Source organism: Marmota monax, unplaced genomic scaffold, assembly GCF_021218885.2.
Source record: "Marmota monax isolate L192 unplaced genomic scaffold, Marmota_monax_Labrador192_F-V1.1 WCK01_AAM20220418_F8-fsc00029, whole genome shotgun sequence".
Lineage (NCBI taxonomy): Eukaryota > Metazoa > Chordata > Mammalia > Rodentia > Sciuridae > Marmota > Marmota monax.
The window spans coordinates 13,382,752-13,408,390 of record NW_026693024.1 but is presented as its reverse complement, the minus strand read 5'-3'; the positions used below and the strand labels follow the sequence as shown (position 1 = coordinate 13,408,390).

General features: G+C 46.7%; 1 protein-coding gene and 2 long non-coding RNA genes across 15 annotated transcripts in view; 1 reads left to right on the top strand and 2 right to left on the bottom strand.

Annotated features, from left to right (window-relative positions):
- Positions 1-25,639, bottom strand: part of Phactr1 (phosphatase and actin regulator 1) — a 497,389-nt gene that overhangs the window by 196,891 nt on the left and 274,859 nt on the right. The window lies entirely within an intron of this gene.
- LOC124098510 (uncharacterized) lies at positions 1,447-3,270 on the bottom strand. The gene is made up of 2 exons (XR_006853592.2): positions 2,887-3,270; positions 1,447-1,997 (listed from the first exon to the last, which is right to left on the bottom strand). It is a non-coding gene; the product is annotated as an uncharacterized LOC124098510 (long non-coding RNA).
- LOC124098507 (uncharacterized) lies at positions 3,310-18,128 on the top strand. 3 transcript variants are annotated; one of them, XR_009227656.1, is made up of 6 exons: positions 3,310-3,428; positions 4,030-5,634; positions 6,594-6,709; positions 10,755-11,749; positions 13,094-13,223; positions 16,401-18,125. It is a non-coding gene; the product is annotated as an uncharacterized LOC124098507 (long non-coding RNA). The 3 variants fall into 3 exon arrangements; XR_009227655.1 differs by having other exon boundaries at positions 10,755-13,223; positions 16,401-18,128; XR_009227657.1 differs by lacking the exon at positions 16,401-18,125 and having other exon boundaries at positions 10,755-13,363.

Here is a 25,639-nt window from a genome sequence, read left to right as displayed (position 1 = left end):
AAGGACTGAACAGAGAGGCCTCAAGGGGACCCAGGGGTTCACAGCGCATCAGCCTCAACAGGGGCAGCGAGGCAAAGCCCAAGAGGGACGACCAGTGGGGTAGAGGGAGGGGACTCAGGGGAGGGAGGAGGGCCCGGAAAGGGGACTCACTGGGGCTGAATGAGAACAAAGTATATTCCATGCTTTTATAATTATGTCAAAATGAATCTTAATGTAACCAAAAAGGACCGGTGAAAATAAGTAATAATAATAACCGAATGAAGGCAAAGTGGAGACAGCAACGAATTCTGCCTCAGTGCTGGAGAAGATGGGGAGATTCCTTCATCCTACCAATGTATATGGAACTGTGACCACGTGCCAGGCAGCGGTCCCAAATGGGGGGTGGTCCCATTGGCTTAGGTTTGAACGAGCAAGGGGTCTCCTCCCTGCATGGGCAAGGGGGGAATTACATCCTGGCAGGACGAAGTAACCCCAGAGATCTGCTGGACACACCTGGCACATCTAGGAGTCAGGGACCCCGTGGATCGTGCGAGTCAGTGCATTAGGACATAGGGAGACCTGGAGAGCAGGAGAGCCAGGGGGGTGCCCTGGAGAGCAGGAGAGCCCGCCATGGAGGGTCGAAGCAGCTCACCCGAGCTTTGGACAGGCCTCATAGGCACCTGAGTCCCCTCCTATCACTAGAGGGAAGAGGACCAGACTCTGAAAACGGGAAATCACCGCGGTCCGTTCCACGGTAGGCTCTGAGCGCTCACTTTGTAACAGACACCGAGGCCACATCAGCACACGGAGTAGGTAGGAATACAGACTCGGGGAGCTCACCCCGGAAGTGGGGAGAAAATAAATACTGATGCTAAGAACAGAGTAGACAGAAGACGCGTGATCGGCAGGGGGCTAGAAAACAATGAGTGAGACCCGGAGAGGGAGGGTCGGTTCTGGTGAGCGTGGTCCGATTCTTTGAGACGGTTCCTGATCAGCACGCCTCAGATTTGCTTCTTAGGGATATCACCATGTGGCAGCGGAGGGAAGCTGAATTGGAACCTAAAGGAACAGGTGACAGAGGAAATAGTCAGAAGGCCACTGTCACCGTGTAAGCCAGGACCCAGGCAGAGCCGCACGGGAACTGCGTCTCACTCAAGTCCGTCACCCACATCTCGAGAGGTGTGGAAATCAGTATCACTATTCATCTCAAGAAAAAGGCACCCAGAGGACCAGAGGCTGCTTCCCAAGGATGTATTTAAGAAATGAATAAAAATTATTCTGAAATAGCCACATTAAAATAATTATGATCAATTAGGAGTGCCTTGAACAACCAGAGCGGCAAGGAACAGGAAAGCACCGCGAAGACGTGATTATAACTCTGGTGAAATGAATCCTTAATAAGTGTGTTATTAAATTCAAGATGTTTAGCCCTTCAGTGCAGTAGATTACTGAGCAGACCGGACTACATTAGGCTTAAGTGATTTATGTTTTAATCACCCGTATTACGTTCCCCACCGATTCATCTGGGGACAGGGCCTCGCTCTCTGTCGGAATGCTTTGCCATCAGAGGAGGAGACTGGAAGTCCCAGGAGTGACACAAGAGGCCAACCTGTGAATGCAGCTTGAAAAGCCAGGAGAACAAACCAGGCTCAGAATCAAGGTCATCTAGCGCAGGATCACGAGAGAGACTTTTTGCCATAGATCACATAAAGGCTGCTTTGCTGGGGCCCTCTATTCTCAGTCTCAAAGGGGAACGCCTCGTGCAGTGGACAGGGGAGAGGCTGCCTAGATAAAATGCCCACTTAGACATGGATCCGCTCCAGTGTCCGCGGCCAAGACAAGATGCTGGGTCCAAAGGCAGGCAGCTGGGCAGCTGAGCTGATGCAGACGGCTGAGGGGCAGCGGGAGCCTGAGCCCAACATCTCCTGGGGGCCCCCCAGCTCCAGTGTCCCAGAGAACACGCTTTAAGCGACGAGACAGTTGGGGCTCCCTTGCAGTCTGGCTGGGTTCTGCTCCATCTGCAGGGGAAAAGCAGTTAGAGGATGCTTTTTCTTTCTCCATAGAAATGCAGAGAAGGTACCATTGATGTGATCTCGATCACCATGACCCAAAGAACCTGTGCCTGCTGGTCCTGACTGTCCTCCCTCATGCACCCTGGCATGGCTCCCGGGGGATCCAGGGGCATTCGGTGATAAGAGGTGGCACCTCTGCCACTCTGTGGTGGCTGGGCTCTCAGGTCCAAGGATGGCACCAACTGTGGCTCTCTGCTGGCCCAGGAAGGCTGTCCCCCAGGGTCTCTGAGCCACTGGGAAGAAGGCAGGCTTGGTGGCCATGCGTCTCTCCTGGCTGGAGTCGGCCACATGGAAGAAGGAGAAGGGCAGTTGGGGCTCTGATAGTAGCTCGCCCCACGGGCCCAGTGCTCCTAGGACTTTGGGAGGACCCGAATGCGAATCTGACCTGGGTTTTTGGACAGGGACTATCTGAACAGGACAGCACTTCCTTGGGCACCCACGCTGAGGACGTTGACTGTTACAGTTGGATGAAGGTGTCCTCCATGCGGGGGGGGGGGGGGGGGCAATCCAAGAGCGTTCAGAGGTGAAATGCTTGGGTTACAAAGATTTAAAATGATTTCTCAGGAAAAACCCCGTGCTCCTAATTAAGATTTATCTATTTTCAAGAACTCCACCCTGCTGTGTGAACATCTGGCTCTTTGAATCCCTGTATTACTGTCTGGATTAATCCACTGATAGCGATGAACAAGGTGGTGACTGCAGGCAGGCGGATGTGGCTGAGGAAGCAGGGCACTGGGGGTTTATACTCTGTCCCTAGAGAGGGGGGCTCTCTGCTTCCTGGCTGTCCTGAGCGGCTTCCCTGCACCGCGCCCTTCACCATGAAGCTCTGCCTCACCTCCAGCCCAGGGCACTGCAGTCAGCTGACCATGCTCTGAACCTCTGAAACCGTGACCCCCAATAAACTTTTCTTTCTCTGTGTTGTTCTTGTCATGCTTTTTGATCCCAGTGGAGGAAAAGCTCACTAAACGATGATGACGACCTCAGGGTTCAGATCTGGAATGGACCTTAAAGGCACAAGATTAAGAGCCTCATGGCCAGCCTGCCGTGCTGCAGGGAGGTGGTGGAACCTTTAAGAGGTGGGGCCTCCTTGGAGGAAGTCAGGGCACTGGGGGCGTGTCCTTAAAGGGATACCGGAGCCCAGCTTCCTCTCCTGCTCTCTTCACTTCCTGTCTGCCAGGAGGTGAACAGGTTTCCTCCTCCTTGGGCTTCCACCTACTGGGCCACCCTAGGCCCAAAGAAATGGCAAAGAAACCGTGGACGGAAACCTCTGTAACGTGAGCCCAGGTCAGCGCTTCCTCCTGAGAAGTGGATTTGTTTCAAGTATTGGTCACAGTGACGGAAAGCTGACACCATGACAAGGATGTGGGAATGAGGAAGGTAATGGTACCATTTTTCAGTCCCTAGGTCTGTGCAGGCACCAACCTGAGCACTTAAAACACATCACACAGCCAGGCACGGTGGCGCAGGCCTGTAATCCCAGCAGCTTGGGAGGCTGAGGCAGGAGGATCTCGAGTTCAAAGCCAGCCTCAGCAAATGTGAGGCACTAAGCAACTCAGTGAGACTCTGTCTCTAAATAAAATACAAAATGGGGCTGGGGATGTGGCTCAGTGATTCAGTGCCCCTGAGTTCAATCCCCTAGTACCTACACCCCCCCCCCCCAAAAAAAAAAAAAAAACACATGATGGAATCCTCATGCTCCTTTTATGAGCTGGTGTACACAGCCCCATTTTATAGTTGGGGAAATGGAGGAGAAGCTAGTGAATAGGAAGAAGCAATTCCTCAGAAGAAAAGAAATGCATGCTTTTAATGAAGACCTGTCCCATTTCAAGGACACCTCCCTGCTGCGTGAGTGTCTGGCTCTTCAACTCTCTCTGTTACTGACCAAGTGACAGGAGGCTTCAGGGATGAGGGAGGAGATGACCTCCATTTTTGAAAAGATGACAAAAGAGATGACAATATAATCCGATTCCACTAACAGGTGCTGTCTTACCCTAAAATGCCAAATAGTTGTGCCCGCCTGTGTGTGGATGCCCTGGAAGATGCCCATCCTAGATTGCTAAGACATCAGGGACCAGGAGGACATTTTCTACTAAGCACCTGTGTCACAAGCTGCAAGCAGGAGCTCAGTGAGTGCCAAGTGTGACCCGAATAGGCTCAAATCTGCTTCACTCAAAACATGCTCTGGGGCTGGGGTTGTGGCTCAGTGGCAGAGCACTTGCCTCACATATGTTGGGTTCCATTCTCAGCACCGCATATGAATATAAGAAAAAATAAACATCTATCAACAACAATAAAAAGATCAAATTTTAAAAAATGTTCTACATTACAGAGTGAAGAAAATGCTGATTTTGAAAGCAAGCTGAGGTAGGGTCACATCTATCATCTTGTGGCTGCTGGTGGGTCCAAGTTTCCTGGAGCCTCCCAGCAGGTGACAAGGGCTTCCTGAGTTTCCTCAGGAGTCGGCCCTCCTCTCCTCCCAGTCTAGGGGGTTCAGGAAGAAATGATCTCAGTTCTGACACTAGAGGAGGGCACGTGCCCTGTGCTTGGCCAACCATGTCTTTGCATTCTCCACCCTTACAGCCTGGCCAGGCAACAGGACTCCATTCTAGATTTCTCTGGGAATACCGACAGGCACTCTGTTTCAGCTGAGACTGCAGATTAGACAGGCTCCGAGCCTAGTCCAAGTAGGGGCTGCCGACGTAAAAGCCTTCATTCAGCCCTAGATGATACTGAAAGAATCTCCAGGTCGTGACGACAATTCATAAGCTTTGAAGAAGCAGCAATCCTATTATGTCAACTGACTTCTGTTTTCTAACTGCTGCATTGGAAGGACGAGGATATCTCTATGAGGACATTTCTGGTTCCATGACCATCAGCCGTCAATAAACAAAAAGCACTGCTAATAGACCAGACGGGCAGGGGAAGAGGTCCTATTTAAATTTACAATTCCACGGGCTCTGTGTTGTATTTACTGAGACACTGGATGTCATTAGCAAAGTTCTTTCTGAGATACTCCATACAAAATTCCTGTTTCATCGCCCGGGAGTCTAGCCTTCAATCATACACGTAATGACTACAAAAGCTTATAAAGCATTCTCTTACTCATTTAATCTACAGAATATATTTGTACAGGGAAAGGAACTTGTTTATTTGAATTGTAAATGAACTTGTAAAGTCTTGTGTTAATCCAAAGCAACAATCTCTAAATGATGCAGACTCTTTATGGTCTGGAAACCTTAGACCCTAGGGTCTCATATCCTTGCAGTTAAATAAACAGTGCCTTTCAGATGCAAGTCAAACCTGAACAAACCCTGGTTCCTCCTGCAGGGGTCAGCACATTCCTTCTATTAAGCCACATGGTAAATTCTGTGGCTTGATGGACTCAGGCCCAATAGTTTGCCAACCCTTGTCCTACAGCATATTTCTGCCGACAATCTTCCTGCTACTGCAAAGGGACAGGCTTGCCTGAAAATTAAGCCAAGGAGAGGAAAGGAGAGACCCACTCATGTGAGACTGAAACCTCACTTCACCATTTGCTGCTCTGGATCCAGCTATACCTGAAACCATTTCCTCACCTAAGACAGTAAGTTTTGTTTCGTTTTAACCTAAGTTAGGTTGGGTTAGGTTTTCTCTTCTTGTAATCAAAAAATATACTGCATGAGCTTAGAAAAAGATCCAGAACTTCCACTCTGCGAGATGGGGATAATACTGATTTACAGGACCAACAGGCTAAGTTATGGTTTGGATCTTAATTGTCCCCCAACAGCCATAGGTCAAAGGCTGGGGCCCCAGCCCATGGGGCTATTGGGAGATGGAGGGACCTTTAAGAGGTGGAGCCTACTGGGAGGAAGTTAGGTCATTGGGGGGGGGCTGTCCTTGAAGGGAGGTGTTGGGAGCCTGGTCCCTTCCCCTCTCTCTCTCTCTCCCTCTTTGTTTTCTGACCACTGTGAGGTGGTCAGCTTTGCTTGACCACAGATTCCCTGCCATGGTGTCCTGCCTCACCCGGGCCCAGCAGCCACAGAGCAGGGTAACCATGGACTGGAGCCTCTAAAACCAGGAGCCAAGTAAATATTTTCTCCTTTAAGTTGATTTCTTGAGATATTTTCTCACAGCAACAGAACACTCACACAAGAGGTAGATGGTAAAAGGACTCTTTGGAGGCATGGAGCAAGGGCTCTATAAGAGTTATCTTAGGGCGGCTGGCTAAGGAGGAAGGTGCTAGTGTCAAAAATGAAGCCACACTTTGGTGGTGTCTGTCAGCCCCAAACCCCTCATATTATTGGGAATTCCCTTAAAACGCACATTGTTCACATAGTGCTTTATTTTTTTTTTCTCAATCTCATTAGATCTTCCAAACATCCCCATAACATCCCCCAAATTCCCTCTCCCATAATTATGATGGATGTGCTATTTTCTCAAAGGTCCCCATGACAATTTAGCCCTTTCAAGGCTCTGACAAGGTCTGCAATGCATCTTCTCAACTTTGTTTAGCCCTCTGCTTCCCAAATTTAATCACAAATGTGGTGGCTCGTGTTTCCTCAGTGGGACCTCATGAAGACCTCACAGACAGGGGCTCCAGGGGACACAGTGGGCCAGTTGCTGTGTTAGCATCTTTTCTTGTCCTATTCTACGGATGCAGGAAAGGAGACACAGAGCGGGTAAGTGCCCTGCCCCAGAATGTGCCAAGTTACCCCGGGAACTAAAGTGGGCCAGGATCCTGGGCCGCACATCACGTCTCATGGATGGCTCCAGAATGCTCTCGCCCGGGCTGAGCAGGCCTTCTGATTCAGTTCTTTGCAAACCGCCTTCCCCTCAGTTAATTCTGCCGCGGTTCAAACACTTCCTGGCATTTTTCCTCCCTTGAGCTCCTTCCACGGTTTCCTGGTAGCAGCCACACTCCACTGCCCACTGTGGCAGGGTGGCAGAGAAGCACATGACACCTGACATTCCATTGAAATATCATTTCTTGCGTCCACCGCCTCTTAAGCTCAGCTCTCATTTTCTTCCTCTGATGACATTACAGTGTCCTTAGGTAGCGCCCCTTAGCTCCCAGACCAATTTTTCAGTGTCATTTGTCATTTGGGAGGTGGCTGTGGGAAATCCAAATCGTACTTCTGGGAAGAGTGTTTTGCACGGGGGCTGATCCTTGCTGAAATCCCCTTGTTTTCTTTTCTCCTTCCCCACGTGTGGATATTGTCATCACCATCAATAGCCCGACTAGGCCTGCTCATCGGTCAGAGAGGAAGAGCCCCATTAGAATATTTGTTGAGATTTTCACAAGAAAATTCTCCATTTATCTTGTCTCAGAACACAGAAATTGGGTTCCACTCGTCCCTTCTTCAGAGGCAAATGTCCTATTCTTTTTGTCTTATTAATCTCTTTAGAGATCTTTACTATTCTGCAAGAAAGATGTTAAAATTTTATTAAAATTGTCTCCACGGGGAAATTCAGTGGTTAATTTTGCCCCCTAAGAAGTTCTGAATAGGGTCGGGGTGTAGCTCAGTGGTGGACGGAGCTCTGGCCTAGCATGTCTGAGGCCTGGGGTCCCCCTCACCCAGCGCTGGTGGAAAAAAAAAGTCTCAATTCCTCTTTAATTTAGTGCTTTTTTAAAAATTCTTTTGGTCTAATGACCTTAGGACCCAGAACTTGACGCTGAACATCAAGGTCTAAGTGCCCACAAATACTTAGCTGTGTGACCACAGGAACATAGATGATCCTCTCAGAACCACTTAACTGCAAAATGGGGATAATAATCCCACCAGAATGTATAATCCCTATATTAACATGCAAAAACGAGTGTGAGTAGCATTTAGTGGGTGCTCATTAAATATTGCCTGACTCAAAATTTGGGTTATTGATTACTTATGCCTGTTGCCCTGCCTGTATGCACCCTGGACCCCCTTCCCCAACCCCTCAGGGCCCCAGCCATCTCATCTGACCTGTGGGGGCTGCTCTGTCTCAGCTGAGGGTATAAGAAAGTGCAGTTAATGACTCTCCACTAGGACCCACTCTCCAGGGCATGGAAAAAGCTCACAGAGCTGCCTCAATCCCAAGTGGGACCCTTAAGTCGCTCAAGTGCAGTTGTTGGCTAGAACCTGGGCTCACCATCTACCAATGATTTGTTCCTGTTTTCCTTGCAACAGGTATTTTAATTTATAGAGCATCCTTGCAGTATTTCTGTAGGATACACAATGAGACTCGTCTTAACACTAGCTCTTTTTGAGCGAAGTATTTTCCCCTTTTCAGTTGTGTGTGTGTGTGTGTGTGTGTGTGTACGTGCACAGGTGCACACCCTGGAGGTTGACCAGACCTTACACATGCTGGGTAAGTGCCCTAGCTCAAGCTGTGCCCCCAGCCCTCCTTTTCAAAACCCTTAAGCCTTAAATAATAAGGTATCAAGTCAAGGAAAAGACAAACAGGAGTAAGCAGATGTCATGGCGGGCTCCTGCCCTCATGTCTGTCTCTTCAGGTACTTTTAGGAAATACAGGGGCCCCTTCTGCATTTGCAGGTTCTTCTTCATCTGCAGATTCAACCCATCTTGGACTGAAACTATTAAAAATATTGCACCTGTGCCGAACACTACTGGCCTTTTAAATTGTCACGATTCCCTATATAGCAGCTACTTACAGAGCATTCACCTTGCGTTAGGTAGAGATGAATTTCAGTAGAGAGGAAGATTCTGCAAATACCAGATCATATTATAGAAGGCACTTGAGCCTCTGTGGATTTTGGTATCCCTGGGTGTCCTAGAACCCAGCCACTTTTGTATCAAGTCCCCTGAGGGCATGAGGTTATGACACACCAACTCAGCAAACCTGCACTTATTGTAAACTCAAATTATGGAACAGAAGTGGTGAGAAAAGAGGATGTTTCTATTCTTTATTTATTTTTTCTTGGTACCAGGGATTAAACCCTGGGGTGCTTAACCACTGAGCAACATCCCCAGCCTTTTTCATATTTTATTTAGAGACAGGATCTCACTCAGTTGCTTAGCACCTTGCTGAATTGCTGAGGCTGGCTCTGAACTTGCAATCCTCCTGCTTCAGCCTTCAGATGTTCCTATTCTTTAAAAATCCTAAAAAGTACCAACCACACTAAAGCACACACTACTGGAAGAGGCATATGGAACTAATAACCAACACATAAAGCACACATGATAAAAGATGTCAGACACCAAAAGGCAAAAACATCTTTTGCTTCTGAATTCAAATTCAAAATTTAAGAAAGCATATCAATATTCACAGATACTTCCCGAATGCCCTAGATTGATTTCAGTAGGAAAAGAAACTTCTATTTTTACCCACGCCTGGGGACATCAGGGCACCCTCAGTAGCTCGGTATCTAAATGCCCGGCCATCTTTGCGTTCTGTGCCTTCATGATCCCTGTAACCAGCTTTGGAGTGACAGAACCATTCCCTTAAATGCATTCTCCACAGGAACCTAGGTCTGCGAGCCCTGCTGCGTTGCCAGGTGTGTTAATGACACGTGTTGCTGTCTCCACATCCTTTTCCCAGTTTATCTACCAGAAAACATTCTCTGGACGGTGCAGAGGTCAGCAGAGACGGCATATGGATGGGAGGTTTTCCTGCAGAGCTTACTAAGTATCTATCTCAGCCATTTCTGCAGTGGATTCTGAAGGCAGAGGAAGGTTTTCCCCCATTGAAATGCAAAGCTTGCAGAAAAATACTCTCTCACCAATTCACATTGCCTGCTTTTGACCCTACAAATTAGTGAAATGTATGAATTTTTTTCAAGGATCTCTCATTTGAAACGCGTTTAAGGGCCTTCAGTGCCAGAGGGGAATCAATGAGCATCTCACAGCAACCGTTTGAATACTGTTTTATCATTTACCAAGCATTTACCCGGTTCTTATATCACTGGATCCTTCCAAAAAAAACCCAACAAGAGAGGTGAGACGAATATCTGAAACCCTCTTTTACGAAAGAGCAAATTGACAGTGGCAGAGATGGCTGGTTCCCTGCCCAATCCATTCTTCCCTTCCTCTTGGGTGAATACAAATTGATTTTTGCCCTGCTAAAGGGCTGCTTCCCAGTCTCCTCTGTCTCTAGGTGTGGCCATATTATCAAGTTTTTGGTCAATAAGATGTGAGCTGTGAAGCATTGTGAATCACCCCCAGGAAGTCTACTTAAAAAGGAGAGATGTGCTATTTCTTGGCTTTCCCCTTCACTTCTGGGTTTGTGTAGCACAGATGTGATGCCTAGCATGTGGCAGCCTTTGTGGACGCAAGGGACATCATAGTTAGGATGGAGCAGGAACTGTGGCACCTCGGTCTTAAAGAATTGTGTGGACCACCATAGACAGCATCCTGGAACTGTTGCCTCTGTCTCCTTCTGTTATATGAGAGAGAAATAAACCCCTATCTTGCTTATACTATTTCTATTTTATGTGCTTTTTGCCTCTGAGCCTAATCCTGATGCAAAGCAGGGATTTGCCTGAGTTTATCCAAACCCTATGGTTGGCAAGCAGCAGACATCAAGTGCTGACATATATGTTCATATCTGACACTCTTTCTGGCAGAACTTCAGAACCTTTTTCAAAGCTGCTTCTCAGTCTCAAAAGGAGCCAAACAATTTCACGATTTTTAACACTTGAATATTCATTTAAAAGAAGCCCATCTACCAGAAGTTTCTCTTCTTCTCTCCCCTCTCTCCTCACTAGTATTTTTTTTTTCTCTCTCTCAGGCCTTGATTTAAATCATGAAATCTCCCAGGGCTCAGCTTTCGCCAGACAATTCCATTTGCTCCCCTGGCTTTGATCAGCATTGATAACCTGGACATTTTTCTAAAGGTGTCGCTTCAGCCGAGAAGACTCTCCTAACTGACCCAATGCTGGTGCGTAACGCGGGCCAAGCTAATTAACTTCTGGGTCTCAATTATCCATATGTGTAAAACAGGGGACGTAACAGCACCCACCTGGGGGGATCATTGTGAGAAACAGAATGATTTCACATAAATCCATGCTCTGGCACAGTCTCCCCGTCACAACTAGTATCACGCCTTGCTTCATCTCCCTCAGGTCACAGGCACCTCACCTCCACTTCACCTAAAGTGAATCATTTTTATCCTTAACCACTTTCCAGGAATGGCAAAGCCGTTATCTAACTGCTCAGAGAGAAGGAGCAGGATTGTCCTCAACTCCACCTCCTCCCTCCCTGCACCAGATCACCCAGATTTATCCCCAAGACGGGTCTAAAGGAGCCCCTGAGTTATTCCCACCCTCCTGATCCCCTCCTCTGGAGACCAGCTGTCTACACCCTCAGCTTCTGGGTTCTGCTCTGGTTATTTAAGGTCTTCCATGCAGCAGCCAGGGGCAGCTCTCACACACCTGATCGAGGTGCACCCTGCTCTTGGCCCAATCCCCCCAGGATCTTCCTCGCTCTTAGGGCGGGAGAAGCCTTCACGCCAACTCACAGGGACGTGACCAGCCCCATCACCGACCACACACAGGCTCCTGCTCCTCTGCTTTCTTTCCTTCAAATACCAGTGACAGACCACTTCTGCCTCGATGCCCTGACACTGCCGCTCCCTCTGCCTGGCTGATTAACGACTTGTGTCACCGCTGCTTGCCAGTTTCCTCTGTCACAGACATCCTTCTGAACAGGACCCTCTGAAGTCCAGTCCTTCCCAGAGGGGGACCCAGCGCAAGCTGCAGCCGGTGGCTCTCTGACTAGTGAACGGTGAGCGGGCCACCCAGATCTGGCAGGAGACCTCTCAGGGGTGCCTGCAGGGGTGGCTCCTAAGAAAGGCTTCCCGAGTTGAGAAACAACCCCATTTCTGCCCCTGCCCACTGTGGTGTTGGGAGGTGGGGACTGAAGGGTCGTAGGAGTCTTGCAGCATCGGGGGCCGGAGTCCTGGAGCAAGGTGGGGGGTGCAGAGAGCAGAGAATCATGGGAGGTGGGATCGGGGCGAGCCTGCTGCACAGGCAGATTTGCTGGGTGAGAATGTCCAATGTGCATAAGGACTTCCGCTACTGCAGTCCAAACCCGCCTAATTGACATGCCACTACAGCACGGCGCACTCTGGAGGGTAAGATGACCATTCGTGACACGTAGTGGACGCTCAGGGACACCGATTGAATGGAAAGCGACTGAGTATTTCTAAACAAAAGACAGGACAAGCTCTGGCTCCCCCCCCCCACACCCAAGCCTTCCCATCTCCTAGAATGTTCCCTGGTAGAGAACGCAATGCAGGTTCACCCAGTAGGTACCACGGCACAATAGAAGGCCGTGTCACCTCCGGACCGCAGGTAAGGAATGGCACCCGAGAACCGGCTCACACCCAAGGGGACATGAGCAGCTGCCACACTGCTTTTAAAAGCTCTCTTGGTTCTAAGCGTTATCTCCTGGACTGACCAAGTCGACGTGTTTGCTTGAACTTGATCACTGGCTTTTCACACAAGTTCACCCCCCATGACACAAGGAGATTGCTGATTGGGGTCATTGGGTCTATTATTGAAGGGTGACATCACAAACTAAACTATATATATTTTTCATTTGTATATAATAGCCCAGAAAGCAATGACCCAAGTGATCAAATCGTGGGGGATTCACTAAATTAAGGAACCAATGTGTGTCTATGTGGCCATTAAAAATGATGACGGAGCCCGGGCCCGGTGGTGCACACCTGTGATCCAGCAGCTTGGGAGGCTGAGGCAGGAGGATCTCAGGCTTACAGCCAGCCTCAGCAACTTAGTGAGACCCTTTCTCAAAATAAGAAAAAAAATTAAGAAGGGCTGGGGATGTGGCCCCATGGTTAAGTGCTCATGAGTTCAATTCCTGGCACACACACACAAAAATGATGGGTTATTCTATTAGTTCTATTAGCATCAAAAATTGCCACTGTTCATTGCTCGGTGAAAAAAAATAAATTGCCAAATGTTATGTATAGTATAATTCTGGCTTTCTATCTATGGCAGGCAGAGGATTTAGAAGAAACTCAGCTAAGAGTGGTTCTACTTGGCTGATAAAATTATAATGAACTTGAGCTTCTCTATGATGTTTTTCTGACATTTTTTTTTTCAGGGAGCAGGGGTGGATTTAATCCCATCTCTGCCATCTATCTGCCACGTGCTGAACCTCAGTAGCTACCTATGTACCAGAGTGAAGGCCAGAGACCCTCTGTCTCTGAAGTTGTAACGAGGAAGGGAGACAGGTAAATCCTATAGTGGTAGCAACCTGCAAAGGGTGGGTACTAACCAGTGTTAACTACTGGGATCGATATATGAGAAAAATAAATTGTCATTATTGCAATGCAGGTGAAGATCCCTTTTATTAAATGCTTTGGATGTTGGATTTATTTGGATTTTGAAATATCTGCATCTACATCATGAGATATCATGGGGTTGGGACCTGAGTCCAAACCCAAAATTCATTTATGTTTCATACACTCCTTAAACACCTAGCCTGAAGGTCATTTTATACAATAATTTTAATAATAATTTTGTGCACGAAACAGCGTTTCATGGTGTGGAAGTGTTTGCTTGTGGTATCACATCAGTGCTCAGAAAGGTTTGGGTTTGAGAGCATTTCAGATTTTGGATGAGGACAGCCCAGTCTGCCTGAATACTGCTTTGTGTTGAAGTCTAACAGATCTACAGATGGTATTTGGTGGAACTCATGGTTGAGTGCGCTGGCCATGAGGGAATTACTGATGACCCTGAATGTTCTCTCTCTCACACTCCAAGGCATGAGTCCTGTACTATAATCCCAGCTCCTGGCTGAACTACAGAGTCCAACAAGCGTCAGAATTATTGCAAACACATCATAGCATATGTGAGGCCCTGGGTTCCATCCCCAATACCACAAGACAAATAAATAAATTCACCATAAAATATATTTTTTAATATAAGATATTTTGCCCTGGCTTTCCACTAATATTTAATATTTACCTTGAATTTCTTGAATTTTAAAAGAGATCTATAGGAATCATTAACTAGAAATTAGAACAACACGTAAAAATGGCCTGCTAGGTTCAAAAGGGATCAATCCTAGAACTTCTTGGAATATCTGTATTTTGAAGGGAGTTACACTCCTGTCTTAAAAGTGGGCAGAGGGGAAGGGCAAACAGAGAGAAGATTCTGAAGGAAAGAATATAATAAAATGAATTCAAGTTTAATTGGACGCCACATTCATCTTTATCCTCTAGGACTTAATTTATGTGAAAATAGTGCTCTCATGAGAAACGAAGCCTAGCATTTATAGACTAATAAAAACCACAGGGCCCATTAGCTGGCCTAACAAGACACAGCTACAATTAATCTTTACCTTGGGAAAACAAAATAATTTGGGTTTTAATCTTAGAGCTAACTCGACCAGAAAGGCAAAAAGTGATTCAGACACATTCACAATCACTCTGTGCACGAAGCAGCCGCTGCGGACACTTTGAAGGCTTCAGAGGCATTTATTTAAGTGGAAATAGCCACGAGTGGCTCTGATGGAGGTGCACTAAGCAGAAAGAAATTCGCCTCCATGAAGTCAGTGTTTTCATGGGTTTCCAACAGTGTTTGATACTTGTTGAACTGTCCTTTAAGAACCATGGAAAGTGACTTCTTGATCTATTTCTTAGCTTTTCTTTTTTTTTTTTTTTTTGATACCAGGGATTGAACCCAAGGGCACTCAACCACTGAGCCACATCCACCACCCTGTTATTTTTTATTTTAACACAGGGTCTCATTAGGTTGCTTAACAGCCTTGCTAAGTTGCCATGGCTGGCCTCAAACCTGCAATCCTCTGGCCTCAGCCTCCAGGGCTGCTGGGATTACAGACATGGGCCACTACGCATGGCTTATTTAATAGCTTTTTGTTGCCCAGAAAAGGAAAAAAAAAAATCCTTTCCATACTACTCAAATTCAGATGTAATTATGCCCTTTGGTACTTATAAAAATTAGAGGCACTTACAAGATTCAGTTGATGTGAGGAAGATTCAACTCAGGAGGACAAGCCAGTGGGAGAACTCTCTATTTGCGAATGGAGAAACAAGGCTCAGAAAATTTAACTCTGACCAACAAGTCATCTCTAGACCCTCAGCCCCAGAACCAGAGAGCGGAATTTTTCTTTTTTAGTTATTTTTCTTTTTATTTTATTTAGCTCACCAAGAGATCAATACCTGAACTTCTAAGATAAGACATAAGAGGAAGTGTTTTGGTTGGAGAAAGAAAAAAATCTATATTAAGTACTGTAACAAAAGCTGGCTTCTCCAACAAACCACCTTTTATGAATTCAGTTCAATAAACATTTACTGAGAATCTGCTCTGTCCAGTCTTGTGGACTAAACAAAAATAAGTACCTGATGCTCAGAAGTACGCAAATACTGTGGGATACACACACGTGTGTGTACACACATACACACACTCACAATCAAGTATTGGCTTAGACAAGATAGGATGAAAACAATTTTCCGATTGTCTTAGAGATAAGCTCATGCATGGATTTTAGAACTATTTCTTGAGACCATTTTGCTCTATTAAGCTTGGCATCAAGTATGGACAATTTTATTAAAAACCATAACCCAGCCCTTTGTTTAAGGTCCTCTGTGAAACAGGAAGATTCCAAGTCGCTCTATCTTCAGAGGACCAGCCAGGTTCTCTTCCAGAACAATTGATTGATAGTGTAAAGGTCGACACAATTTCTATGCCAGTAGTCGTGTTTGCGTGAATTAAGTTTCAAGATTGGACAGACTGAGTCAATACCGGGGACAGCAATTCTCTTTCTGGTTCTGAGGCTGGCTGACTAGAATAAATAGCTAGAAACAAAACGGCATTATATAGTTGTCTTAAAATCCCTTTTTTCTTTATCTAATTGCCAATAACTACTGCATATGGCTATTTGTCAAAGAAATCAATGATATAATGGTACATTTTAACAGAGTGCTCATACAAGACAACCTGTCCATAAAACTGGCACTAATACTTTTATGTGCAGTACTCTCATGATAATAGCAGCTAGACTGTGTCAAGGATTTGCAGTTATTGCACAATGAAAATGAAAAGTAACCAGTTATGTCTCCAATTTAGTCAGGGCTGGAGAGAGGTACAGAGGGAAGAAGATCCTCATTTTAGTTTTCCAAATCAGGACCCTGCCAAAAAGCAACAGTGGGATTTTATTGATAGTAAAAATGTGATGTTTGAGAGTTTGAAGGTAATTCTGTGGAACATCCAGTTTTTTGGAGTCTGGCTGGGGGGGAGACATTGAGTAATGGAACCACAGGCCCTTGCTAGGGTGAGTTACGTATCAATTCTGTGCTTATTTTACTGTACACAGTTTAAACTATGGCTAATGTATTTGATAATAAGCTGCTGTTCTCTGATGATTTTTTTCTTTATATATGTAGTTGCAAGTTCAAATCCACACCTTAGAACGAAAGTGCAAGAGGAAGAAAACAGAAATCAGGTCCCTTTTAATGAAATTCAGGAATACAAGTTAAACAATTTGTTTTGAAGTTTCCCAAAATTGAGACTTCTACTGGAATTTTGACCATAACTCCAAAATAGTAACAAAAACCAATTAACAACAACAAAAATGTGATACATCGTCCATACTCTCAAACAATGAACCTTTCTCGACAAGGTTAATCAGTATCATATAAATGCAAAGGAACAAGAAGTATTCTGCGCATACCAATAAGGACCTAGTAAAACACTATTGTAAACACAGTAACAATGGCATGTATTCTACTGCAGATCCAAGATCTCACAGGACCCAGAGCTGAAAAACAACAGAGATGCTTTGTCACTCATTTACACAGGTCTTCTTCTACGCAACCAGATGGGGGAGAGGAAGGAAAGCCAATTATTACATATATATTGATTCACGAGAGAAAAACAGGTGGAGCTTAAAATAACCATGTTTTAGGAAAACCAATATTTAAAATACTGCAGGCCACAATCATTTTTCAAGGCCTGAGTTTGGTGTAAGAATATATTTCTTTAATAAATGGTAAAGTCAAAAAAAAAAAAAAAAGAAACCTACTAAGGGATAGTTTGGCAAAATGATTCCCAGGCTCTGTATGATCAAAAGAAATCTCCAAAGGTAGCTAACTATTCTACAGAATTAGCTGAAACATTATATTCCTGAATTGTTCTTCTGCATACTGAAAATTTGGTCTTTCATTAGGCTAGTGAGTGCCTTAAGACGTAGGGTAGTGATATGGAAAACCATGTTCCACCTCAAATATTGTCAAGACGTGATTTAAATGCCCTCGCCTTTCTCCATAGTCCCTGTCACTGGTCATCTTGTTCTAAAGGGCCACATGTCCTTTTCCATTTTGTAGAAGGCCGAGTCAGAAGGGCGGACTTTGATTTCATTTTTCTTACTACTAGCCTATTCCTTGGGCAAAGATAAGATGAAAAAAAGCAATGGTATCAGGGTGAGTGGAGCACACCTAAAATCCCTGGGGGGAAGGGTGGGGGGCTGAGGCAGGAGGATCTCAGGCAAGTTTGAGGCCAGTCTGAGCAGCACAGTGAGACCCTCATCTCAAAAATAATAACAAAGAAAGAAAGAAAAAATGAGGGAAAAGAAAGTGGTAATTTTTAATGCTTTTTAAAAAAGATCTGTATAATATCAACATTATTTTATAAATAATATGTACCCTAAAGTTAATAAGCCAGATTCAGGTGACAAAGCCAGTGTGACAGAATTTACCTGGACAGACGTTCTGGCAGTCAGGGAGAATAGCAAAAGCCCTCCCTTCCCAGCTACACACAGCGGGAACTCACTGTAAAACAGGTGACAGCGAAAACCCCCCCCAAATGCACTGGTCCTTTTTAACCTTAGTACTGATCTGGGAAGAAAACAGACCCAAAACTAACACTGTCCTGTTGAAAGTTTTAAATGGAATCATTTTCAATTAAACTAGTAGTAGATTTACATCACTCAGTAATGGATATAATTACGCCCAATATCATTAACCAGTTACGAAGTTCATTAACTATTCGCCTAACTGATGTGATTCTGCAATCTGTATATGGGGTAAAAATGGGAGCTCATAACCCACTTGAATCAAATTGTGAAATATGATATATCAAGAACTATGTAATGTTTTGAACAGCCAACAATAAAAAATTAAAAAAAAAAAATGAACAGTGTAAAATAAACGTATTCAAACTTTGAGGCCTAAACTCTGTTTAGGGACGGTGACTATATTTTTTAATGAAAATCTTGGATTTAGGTATACCTTTTAGGTCAGTGGGCAGAATATGTGAGATTAAGAGTATTCTGAAAAATCTGATGCATATAACAGCAGGAATAAGTCACCAGGTGTGTATGTAGGAACATATGTCTGTTGGCTCCATTCGATCCTCCATTGACACCAGTGGTCTTCCACTAGGGACAATTTTGTCTCCCAAAGGACATTTGGCAGTATCTGGAGATACCATACTGTGGAGTAGGGTGTGGCTGCTGGCATCCAACGGGGACAGGCCAGGATGCTGCTAATGTCCTATAATGCCCAGGACAGTCTCCCACAGTGCTGAATTCCCTGTCTCCAAATGCCCTTAGCAGACCTGTAGTCCCAGCAGCTCAGGAGGCTGAGGCAGGAGGATTGTGAGTTCAAAGCCAGCCTCAGTCAAAGTGAGGTGCTAAGCAACTCAGTGAGACCCTGTCTCTAAATAAAATACAAAATAGGGCTGGGGGTGCAGCTGGGTGGTCCAGTGCCCCTGAGTTCAATCCCTGGTACCCAAAATAAATAAATTTAAATTCCTTTAGTGGGGAAGTAGAGACAGCCTGATCTCTGCCTTGGAACACAGTAACAGAAAGAGGCTGGACCTAGCGGAGTGGTCCTGCTTCCACCTCTCCTGTAGGCTCCAAGTGAGCCTCGGTAGGGCCCTGGGGTCTGCAGGGTGCACTCCCAGCGTGCAGAGCAGAGGCTGTTCTTGGCCACCAACAGCGATTCTGCGCGCAGGTTCTACCTTGGTCCGGCTCTGACACAGCAGATGCTTCTGGAGAGCAAACACCTGGTCTGGTTGCAACCTTGCCTGTTTATGAGCAGCGAAGCCACTTCAGGGGGTCCCTAATGCACACAGCCGAGCAATTAATGGATTCCACACGTAAAACCACAAAGCTCTTTCTGCACACTTAATGCTCAAATCTGCCCCATCAGAATTCCGATTTAACTAAAATTCCACGAGGTTTCTGAGTAATTAGATCTTTTTCTTTTTTTCCACTTTTCATTTTAGAAACGTCTTTTCCAACTTCTTCTTCCCTCCTCCTGTTAGCTCTATGAGCACAGCGCTCCCAGTGCTGTGCCCCGGGCGCTGCCCGCATCTCTGCACAGGAGTTTCATACTCGACAATCCCATCTAGGAGGCACTACAGCGCTTTCCTTAGAACCCAACAAACACAAGACACAGGAAAAGAGGTGCAGCTCGCTGTAGCACCTGCAGCAAGGAATTCAACGTGGATTCACTTAATACATGAAAAGGGGGAAGGAAAAAGACTATGGGGATATGACATTTAAAATAACAGCAGCCACTAATTATTGAGCACTTACTATGTGCATAGGCCAGAGCCACATGCTTTATATAATAGTCTTATTTAATCCCACCACCAACCCTCTAGATGCTGCTAGACTCCCCCCACACTTTACAGATGCCCAAACGGAAGCTTCATCTGATGGAAGGTCACCCAGAAAGCAAGCAGAAGAGCTGCGTCTGTGGCCGGCTCTGGCACACCTGAGAGCACACTAGGGCTGGACAAACGCTCACCCTCATTTCCAATCTGGTCCACTGCCTTGCTTTGTAAATAAAGTTTTATTAGAACACAGCCGTGCTCATTCCTCTCTGTTTTGCATTTGCGAGGTAACAGCCGAGCTCAGCCAGAGGCCATGGTGAGAACCTAGAGCGGCTGCTATCCAGCCCTTTACAGACAAGGCTTGCCACCTCTGTCTGAGCCCCTCAGCAGTCAGTCATGTCAACTTCAAAAGGCACCTAGCTAAGTAGCTGCATTTCCATGCATATGAGCCCCCTGCCCCTATTTTCTTGTAGTCATCTTGAGGGTTAATAATACCTTTTCTCTTTTCAAATTTTAAATTGAATTTAACTGATATATAGACTCGACGTTTTACATATCAATGGGTGTGAGTGGTGTTCTGCACGTGCACACCATACAATGTTTAAGTCAGATTGAACATCTACCCCTCCAACATGTACCAGCTCCTCCTAGTGAAAACAATCAACCTCCTCTCGCTCTTTGAAATACACAGTGCGGCTGCCTAGTCTCCCTTGGACTTGTCAGAGCTCCGTTCCTACCTAACCCTTGGTCAGCCTTGGCCTCCACCCCCTGCTCTCTGGGCCTCTGGTGACCACTGCTTTTCTTTCTGGAAAGAGTCTATGTGAAGGATAGCAGTGTTGTACAGTGAAGCTTATTAAATCTGATTTCCTCACAGCCAGAAATCAGCAAGACCCAGAAAGAAACACACAAATAAAACAATCACTGATTTTCCACAGGTAAATATTAAGCACCGGAAACACAAAAACGGATAACATAGTCTCACCCTCAATGAGTGCACAGATGAGCAGAGTAAACCGAGCCCCACACACAGCAGAGCAGCTTCCTCTGAGCTCTGCTCAGGGTCCTGCAGACCTCAGAGGACTGTCTTTTCCCAAGCCAGCCGATGCCCCTAAGAGGAAGACATCTGAAAACCCACCTCTCTTTCAAGGAAAAAAGTCTCCATTATACTAAAATAAGTAACTGAATTGTGTCTGACTTATTCAAAGAGGAGAATTCATTATTCACAGAACAGAATGGAGAAGCTAAAATGAATTTACAAGCTCAGCCTCTTCAATTCATAGATAAGAGAAGCAAGACATGTCCAAGGTCACCAGCAACCTCAGGAGAGAAAGCTGCCGACAGTGCTCCCCTCGCCTCAGTGCAGGCTGCTCTGCGGAGGCTGGATTAGAAGGTGCTCAGTAGGCTGAAGAGCAGGCTACGAAGGACTTGGCTCTGGAGCAAGATCCAGGGCAATACTGAACCTCTCTGACCCTCGGTCTCCTCTTCTGCAAAATGGGATGATATCCACAGGTCATTATGAGTAAGAGGAATTCCTTTACCAACATGGCAGAGGGCATCAGCTGGCTCAGGAGAAGTATAACATGAGTGTTTGCTATTAAGGAAATAAGAAAGTGAGCCTTGGGGAACTGGGGGTATAGCTGAGCAGTAGAGTGCTGGCTTCACTAGGCCCTGAGTTCCAACACCAGCAACACACACACACACACTCACACACACACACATACACACTCACACACACATAAAGTGAGTTTGGGAATGAACTACAGCTCAAAGAGGCCTCTCTGTCCCCTCTGGGCCCTTTCCGTCACCATTCCCCCAGGCTTTGTCCACCTTTCCCCACTGTGAGCAGACAACCCTGCACCCCCTCTTCCTGTCTGATCCTGCCGTGACTGCCCCTGGCCAAGCCCAAGGGACCCTCTGCTCTGCAGTGCTGAAGCTTGCTCAGGCCACACCACCCAACACACCCCCACCCGCTCCCTGTCCCTCTCAGGGCAGAGGCAGTGACCCACCACGCCCTCTCACCCTGGCACTCCCGCTGAAGAGTCTGCCCTTACTTTACACAGCGCATCCCCGATGCCCAGGGGCCTCCGCCCATAGCCCATAACAAGGCCCTGCCCTGCCCTGGTGTCATCTGAATATAGTCTCGTCCCAAAAGACCCGGTTTCCAGTCCTAACCTCAGCACTATCCTGGGGATCCTCGGGCAGATGTTCAGTGCCTGCAGGCTCAGTTTCCTTTTGTGCCACATGGAGATCCACAGAACCAACCCTGGAAGGTGAAACGGGAAATTCCCAGAACTGGCCCAGCGCTTAGCAGCAGAACGGGAACAGAAGCTGGCTTGTTGTCATCATCCCGGACGCTTCCTCCTCCTCTGGCCTCTGCCTGAGCTCACATTATCCCTACTTAGGGTTCGTTCTGTCCTGACCACTGGTGCACACTGCCCCTTCCCCGGGTCCCCCCAGCTGTCACTCCCCCACTGTCTCCTGTTGGGTGAACTCACTCATGCTCGGCACTACCCTCAGGAGCCCTCATCAGTGTTATCACTCTGGGGCAGCCTCATCTTCCAGGGGACATCGGGCTACACCTGCAGACACTCTGGATGTCACTGATGGGAGGTGGGCAACAGCACCCAGTGAGCAGAGGCTAGAGATGCCCCATGATGCCCAGGGGGCCCCCACAGAGCAAGGAACCGTCATCTGCAGTCCTGCCCCAAACCCTTCCCTGTCCTGAGTTCACAGGAAGCCCTGACCCTGCCACCTAGATCCACCCCAGTGCCCGACTATGGCGGAGGGAAGGGCCTGATTCCCCAACCAAGTGAAACAAACACCATCAAGAAGATGTTTTAATTGGCATTAAATAACTCTGTTAACAAACAAAAAAAATCATTGGATAAATATGCTCAGCTTCATCGGGAACGTTTCTTCTCAATTACTAGTTATAGTTCAGGCGAATCGCATTTCCAAGGAAAGAAAAATTCATGAAGGACTCTATTGTTCTGTGTTTCTATAATGGCTCACAAGTGGGATCAGGTTCAATCTACAGGATTAAACTTTCTACAGGAGGGATCTGATGTGGCACATGAACGTGCAGCCCTAGAGTCCCAGGTACTCGAGGGGGCTGAGGCAGGAGGGTCACTTGAGCCCAGGAGTTCCATAGCAAGGGGAATTATATGATAAAATAAGTTTGGGTAAAGAAGCAACAGATGCCTGTAAACCCAGAGCTCGGGAGGCTGAGGCAAGAAGATCTCGAATTCAAAGCCCACATCAGCAACTTAGCAAGACCCTGAGCAGCTTAGCAAGACCCTGTCTCAAAATACAACACGGGCTGGGGCTATGGTTCCATGGTTAAATGGCCCTGGGTTCAATCCCAAGTTCAACAACAACAGAAAGAATATACACCCTTCTTTTGGAGATTTACAAAGCACAACAGCATCTCTGAGATTAAAACAATATGCTTGAGTCTGGTGAGCTGAGTTTTCCACACCAGTCTGACCTTGAAAACTTCATGGAATCCATTTCTATCCCACGGATTAAGCATTATGGGGAATACAAAAATTGACACAAACCTTCACACTGATCTTTAGAACGAGGTTTCCCACTAACCAGAGCCGCTGTGGGGCCCTGTGTATGGCTAAGAAGCCCAGCACGGCCTCCCTTAACTCAGAAGTCTCTGGCACGAAGAGGAACGCCTCTGTTGGCCTCCACTGCAACAGGACTAGAATTTGACCAGACCGTATTTCCATTTGGCATTTAAAAAATGGGAGAATCTGTCTTTTCTGCCTTAGTACCTTAGACTGAATAGAGCGGTACTGACCTAGACATATTTAGAGGTTCGTCATCAAATTATTATTTTCCTACAAACAAGAAGGCTAATTTCAAGTTTTGCAGGGAGAAACCAAAACAAACATCCCAACAAAGAGTGACCCTGAGTGTTCCCAAGGGAGAAAAGTAAGAGAACATTTGTACAAGACCTAAGCAGAAGGTGCCTACTATGTCAATTTTCCTACCTACTTCCCAACTAGTCCCCATTCCTCTCCAATATATTTTAAACCCTAAGTCCAGGGCCCAGTTGTTCCTGTTGGATGCTCTGTGATCTCTACAGAGGACCGTGGTTTCCTGAAAAGGATCTGGACATCCTAGAAGACCTCAGCCCAGCTGCCCCCATTTCAGTGCAAGTCTTCACCTTTGGCAGGGAAACAGCCATCACTCCAGGGTGCAGAGTGGCCTCCCGGAGATTGCATTTTGAGTGGGCCACAGCTCTGTGACCCACACGGGCTGAGAAGGGCCCAGCCAGGCACGGGTGAGGACACGCACAGCCGGAAGCAGGGCAGCAGCCATGGTGCCGCCATCTGCTCCCCCAGCCCAGGGGACCCCTGTGCACTTTCACCTTGAGATAACCCGACTCCTGTCCTCCTGGTCCTGTGAGTCACACAGCCTGCTCGGTGCCATCCTGGCTCCACCCATCCCCACAAGAGCAGAAAACCAGAAGAGCAGAGAAACGCATCGCCCTCCTCCTTCTGGAACCTTCCAGCCAGCGCCTTGGAAATAAAAGCACAAAGCCCCCGTGGTCTATTTTTGAAAGATCTCCAACAACTGCTTCCTGCATCCTTTCAAGACCCTTTGGAAAGGAGCCTGATCCTCCCATCCCGTGCCCCCTTTTGCAAGAAGGAAATCCGAGGTGGGGCAGCCTGGGTTGTCTGTGGCCAGTTGGCACCGAGGCTGCTGCACCCAACTCCAGGAGCTCCAGAGCCAGGGGTGCTTTCTTCCCCAACCCTCCCCCTGAGGCTGCTAATTCCTTCTCTCTGGTAAACACTGCCGGGAATTGCACTCTGAGGATTATGCAATAAAAATAAGCCATGTTTGCTTTCTCAAACCGTGGTGGAAATCTTCCCAGCTAAATCTTGCTGTGACTTACGCTATGACATTTTCCAAGTTAAATTCGTCCCATTTCATTCATGGCTAATTACGTAGTCGGGGCTAGCAACGCCCGCTGACCCTTCCGTCCCCCACATGGCTTACGTGCTCAAGGCCACTGCTGGTGGTTCTTTGTACTTGTTTATAAATCCGGTGTGTGTGTGTGTGGGGGGGGTGAATTCCAGAACCTTCCACGTTGTTAGGAGGACAGCGCAGTCACTGATCCAACTTCATGTTAAGCAGTTGTCTTTTCAAGAGAGGTGGTTGGTGAAGTTGGCACGAGAAGAAACATTCCTCTGGAAACAGTCTGAGTCTAAAAATGCCGTCTTTCTCCTCATTTACGTAGGATGTAATGTGGTTCTCCAGCTAATTGGAACACTTTCCCCAAACCAGCTCTACCAAGGATGCACTAGACTCACACACCCCTCAGAATATATTTGGTGGTTCATTATTTGTGCCGAAAGAGGCTCTCTTAGATATTTTGTCATCTTCACTGAATTAAAATTGAGGGTACAAATCCCCTGTCATAGGGTCATGTTCACTTTCTAGAGGTGGAGGGATCACTCTGCAGTGCATCCCATGTCATTCGTCAGGGTGAGCAGAGGGCTGCCGGGGACTGTGGTGTCTCAAAACTCCAGACATCCACGGCGTGTGTCAGAGCAGACCCTGCCAACCCGGCCCCAGCCAGAGACTTTCCTCTCATCCCATTTATATAGGGGTTCTTCTAAAGGGCTCCTAAGTCTCTTTTTTTTTTCTTTTAAGAAATGACTGTTTGTTATATGTTTCTTGTCTTTACTCTCTTGAATACAGATCCTCTTCTTCACGTATGTCCCCCTTTCTGCCTTCTAGAAAAGTCTAAATAATTAGCCTAGGCCTGCAGCCCAACAAATCCCGTATTTGCCAAGCATTCCAAGTTATTTCTATGTGCAGAGATTCAACCTCAAAGACCCCGGATGAGGATGGAGGGACCCTCAGCCCATCCTGTCTCCTCCCCTTGCCAAAGGACTTTTTCTTTTATTCAGTTCTACTTTGGATCCTGGTGCTCTGGCCACAGGCTGCTTAACAGCGTGTGAACAATTTGCATCATGGCTAGTAGTAGACTGTGGCGTCACATTTGTTCTGGATGGAATATGTTAGGGCTCTGGGCAGGCAGCAA